At 33.3% G+C, this 5,335-nt stretch overlaps 1 long non-coding RNA gene across 1 annotated transcript; it reads left to right on the forward strand.

Annotated features, from left to right (window-relative positions):
* The first annotated feature begins 389 nt into the window (after window positions 1–389).
* LOC126970904 (uncharacterized) lies at window positions 390–4,463 on the forward strand. The gene is made up of 3 exons (XR_007730718.1): window positions 390–625; window positions 776–961; window positions 3,506–4,463. It is a non-coding gene; the product is annotated as an uncharacterized LOC126970904 (long non-coding RNA).
* The last annotated feature ends 872 nt before the right edge of the window (window positions 4,464–5,335 follow it).

The raw sequence follows: 5,335 nt of genomic DNA on the forward strand, positions 1-5,335 counted from the left end.
CGGTTAATATAGTCCTGTATCTTTAATAGGAGTGGATGATTATTAATAGAAGTTAATTTGAGAAAGAATTTTGTTTGTAGATATTTGAATCTAAGAGCTAGTGGGGGAATATTACATTCTACTTGTAATGATATAATAGGAGTAGACCTAAAAGCGCCTGTTATGATCTTTAAGCATTTATTTTGTATTTTTTTTTTCTAATATATTCACTAATGTAATTACTCCACCAAAAGAAGGCATACTTACTCAAAATGGCTACGGACTAATGACTTATATAGTGTTAGCAAGATGCGTGGGATGATTTCAGAATATTGCAGGCCTTTAATGCTCGATTTTCTAATATTTCAACATATTTCTGCCATCTAAAATTACTTAAAAATGTAACTCCTAAAAACTTTATTGAATTATCTATTGAAATTTCCTGAGTACCATAATATATTTTTGCATCTCTTATTCTTATAGAATGCTTTGAAAATATTACTACTTTGCTTTTGTCAATACTGACCTCAAGACTAAGATATTGAAAATAAAGCTCCAATTTTTTGAGTGCTACATTAAGATCTAACACAACATTTGATAAATTAAGTCCTGAACTATACACTACTAGATCATCAGCAAATTGGAGGTTAGAAACTCTATTACCCAAAACAATATTTATTTGTTTTATGCGATACGCCTCTATATGAATATCGAGGACCTATTAATTGGTTATTGACTCTAACATAAAGTTTACAACCATGCAAGAAATTGAATATCCAACTAACTATTTTTTCAGGGACATTTAAGGATAGAAGAATGGATGATAATTGTTCTAAATCAACATTATTAAATGCTCCTACAACATCCAAAAAAACACCAGCCAATATCTTATTGTCAATCTGGGCACTATGGATGTCAAGACATAAATGCCGTATACTCTCACAAGCAGAACGACCACATCGAAATCCAAATTGATTATTAGGTAAGAGGTTGTTACTTTCAATATAAAATATTAATCTCTGTTTTATTAATTGTTCAAAAATTTTACCAACACACGAGCTTAGTGTGATAGGACGATATGAATCAGCTGAACTAGAATCTTTCCCATGCTTTAAAATTGGAATTAGACAGTCTGTTTTCCATTCTTCTGGAATAGTGGAGTTGTTCCATAGGAGATTTAATATTTTTAGAAACTTATTATATAGTTAGAAGAGTTTAGGAGTTTAAACATTTTATAGGAGAGCCAATCCAAACCGCATGCAGAGTCCTTTCTTGATGATAGACCAGCTTTAAATTCTTCAATAGTAAAAGGGGCAATCATAAAAGAGTTGGTGCTATTTAAAGGATGATTATTGTGAATAATTGTCAAATTTGGTACTGTATCTGGAGTATATTTGTGTAAAACTTGGAAAGAGTCTCTTGTTTTGCCATTGTTTAAGACCGGCAACCCTAAGCACGTCATAAATTATGGGCCTATAACAATAATTCCCGTATTTGCTAAAGTTTTTGAGGTTCGGGTGTATCCAATTCTGTCATTCCATTTAAGACAAATTATTATAACTCGACAACATGGGTTTATGAAAAAGAGATCTACAGCTTAGTAACCTTAAGGTTAGTAACCTTATGTCCTTTGTCGGTGATCTGTCTGAGGAAATGGATCATGGTCATTCAATTGACACTATTTATACCGATTTCAGCAAGGCTTTTGACAAAGTTAACCATGAACTTCTTATTTACAAGCTTTATTCTTCTGGAATCGATGGTATGTTCTTAAAGTGGTGCAAGTCTTACTTAACTAACCGCAAATCTTCTGTTTTCATTGGAGGCTATTCTTCTAAGCCTTTTACTACTCTGTCAGGTGTCCCACAAGGCTCCCATTTGGGACCATTATTTTTTAACTTATTTATTAATGACATATACTATTGCTTCGAACATTCTAGGTTTTATTTATTCGCTGATGATCTTAAATTTTTCAGACAAGTTAATTCGGCCGATGAAGCTCTTCTTCTTCAAAGTGACTTAGATAATCTAGTAATCTGGTGTCAGGAAAATGGAATGAGATTAAACACTGATAAATGTCACGTAATCCGCTTTAGTAGACAAAAAAATAATTTACCCACGAGAACGTATTATGTTAATGCTATTGCTTTGGCTGAAGTGAACCTCGTTAGGGATCTAGGGGTCATCATCGACAACAGGTTAAGGTTTAATTCCCATATTGATGCAATTACTAAAAAAAGCTTTCAGATTTTAGGCTTTGTGTTACGCTACTCCAAGCCCTTTAAAAGGCCCACAACAAAAATCACCATTTATAATGCTCTAGTGCGGAGCACTTTAGAATATTGTACGGTCGTTTGGAACCCGCATTACGATGTATATAACAAACGCTTAGAATCAGTTCAGAAGAGGTTTCTCTGGCATTTATCTTATAGCTGTAATCTAGCGAAAAAAATTCCTTCTTATACAGGTAGACTGCAGTATTTCCACCTTAACTCACTTAAGTCCCGTAGAACTTTGCTCGACAGTATGTTCCTCTTTAAATTACTACATAATATTATTGATTCTCCTCATCTTATATCGAAACTCAACCTCGCTGTTCCAAAAACTCAACCGAGAGCGTGTAAGAAATATAATCCATTTCTCTGTAATTATGCAGGATCTAATTTAGGCTATTTCTCTCCCTTGAATAGAATTACCAGGGAATATAACAGTCATCACGATGAAGTCGACATATTTGATCATAACTTACATAAATTTAAAAAATATATTAAAACGGTTCTTTCAAGGGAGGGATGACCTCAATCGTTATTTTTCTTTTTTGTGTAAATTAATATTAATATTGTACTCATAGATATATAATAATTTATAGTTCTCATTTTATTTTGTGGCTTAATTTAATTGAATAGCGTGTCATTTTCGCCTATAATTGAGGCATCACTTACCATGTGAATGTTATTGTTTTTGTATTATACTGTGTTTATATTAGTGTATACCTTGTTGGCGGAATTTAATAAATAAATAAATAAATAAATAAATAAATAAATAAAAAGTTGGATATCCAATTATTGCTAGAGAAACAATTATTATTAGAATATAAGTTCTTAAATTTCCTCATTTTTGTCCAAATCTGTTTCATTGGTGTTAACCTATTTATGGTGGAGCAAAAATCTGTCCAGGATTTACGACGTTCAAGTCTTAATATACATTTTTTCTTTGCTTGAGCTTGCTTAAAATGAATGTAGTTTTGGATATTGCAATTTGATTTGAATAACAGATAAGCCTGTTTGCAATCTTTTACCACTTTAGTACATTGCCCATTCCACCAGGGAAGTTGTCGCTTTCTTTTAGGTAGATTAGTAATATTGTTACAGTGGTAGTTGGTTTTAGGTACTGAATTTTCTACCACTCTAAGAATTATGGAACAGAAGTTATTGTAAGATTTCTGTAGATTACAATTATTTATATCAAATTGTTTTAACAAGTCATTTACTAAGTTCTCATATTGGTCCCAATTTACTATTTTCAGATTACTGTGTGGAGGAATGTTGGATGGAATTGAAGAAGATTCAGTTTCCGACACTACCATGGAAAATTTTGTGATTGTAGGCAAGTGATAGCTGCCCAAAGAGTCCTGATGAACTTGCCATTCACAGCACAGGAATAATGAAGATGATACTATTGTTAGATCTAGTCCATTTGGTCTCCAAGAATTAGTACCCACTGTAGTTGGTTGATCATTATTTAAGAGCATTAAGTCATTATCGTCCATTACATCCATGATGTCTCTACCTCTAGAATTGGTTCTATTACAACCCCAAATGGTATGGTGAGCATTAAAATCACCAGCAATTATTAGTGGTTTTGGAATACTATGCAACAGTCTATTAAATTTAGATTTGTCACAGTTAGGTACACTGTTGCCAGGACTATAAAAGCTAATAATTGAGATGTCTTTTTGTTTGTATTTAATTTTGATTGCTACATTTTGCACGGAGTTATCAGAAAATGTTTCTAACTTTTGAAAATAAATGCCATTTCTAACAAAAATTGCTACACCATTGTGATCATTACCACAATCATTTCTTAGTATTGTATAACCTCTGATAGAAAACTGTTTATTTGGTTTAAGCCAAGTTTCTGATATAAGTGCTATGTGTATGTCCTACTCATAAAGAAGGTTTTGAAGCTCAAGTCTGTTACTCAACAGACTTTGAGCATTCCACTGTACTATGTTAAGTTTGTGACAGTTGAACATGACGTTTTATTTTTAATTTCTATGGTATCTTTAATAGCTGAACTAATTGCGTGTGAGCTAATGCTTTGATTCTGTGTTTTATTTAGTGTAATGACTTTGATTATTGATTCTGTGATTAGGTTCATTGCTGCTGGATTGGATAAAATTAAATTAATGATGTGTGTTCTCTGTCTTATTGAGTGATGGAAAGTTTGTTGGATGTTTAAATAAATCTGATAATGGTGTTTTACTTTTATTTTTACTATCCAATATCTTTTTTTGTTTTATAGGGCATTGACCTGATACTGCAAGATTACCTTTACAGTGCACACATACTGCTTTGTCAATAGGTATAGTACATTCTTTATATGAATGATTTTCAGTGCAGATTGAGCAACGCTGAGCATTCTTACAGAATTTAGCCAAGTGGTCAAACCTAAGGCATCGGAAACACTGCTTAACTGGCGGCACATAAGGTCGCACTGGTAGACGCCACATCTTTAAGTGAACGTAATCTGGGAGTGAAGTAGATGACGCAAAGGTAATAATGACTGCCTGTGTAGGTTGTAATATAAAACCAATATCGGATTTGTTTTTTTTCATTATACGCCGAACAGAAATAATTTTTTTTGTACTTGACAAAGATTTGAAAATTTTTTTGTTGGACATATCAATGGGTACGGAGGAAATCACTCCATACAATTCAGTGGCACCAGCTGGGATGGACACCTTAATATTTTGTTCCCTTAAAAATGTCGTGTTGTCTAGGAATGTATTAGCCAAATTGGGTCGTTCAAACACTACTCCTATCTTATATTTGTTGAGTTTCTTAAGATATTTAATGCCTTTAATGAAGCGCGATATGTAGCTACTAAGAGTAAGCATGTCACGACTACCAAGTGGCTGTTCAGTGACACTCTCTATGAAGACTATAAATTCATGACCGGCACCTGCGTCTTCCGGATATCGGCGACAATAGTCGGCCACCCTATATGGCAAATAAAAGTTCTCGTGGTCTTCCAAAACTGTACGCGAATCTGAGTATTCGCTACTTTCAGAGGTGGAATCTAAATAGACTCACCTTTATCTCGTTCCGGCTTGGTTTTTTTCCGCCTTTTCGAC

The sequence above is a fragment of the Leptidea sinapis genome, chromosome 22, assembly GCF_905404315.1.
Source record: "Leptidea sinapis chromosome 22, ilLepSina1.1, whole genome shotgun sequence".
NCBI lineage: Eukaryota > Metazoa > Arthropoda > Insecta > Lepidoptera > Pieridae > Leptidea > Leptidea sinapis.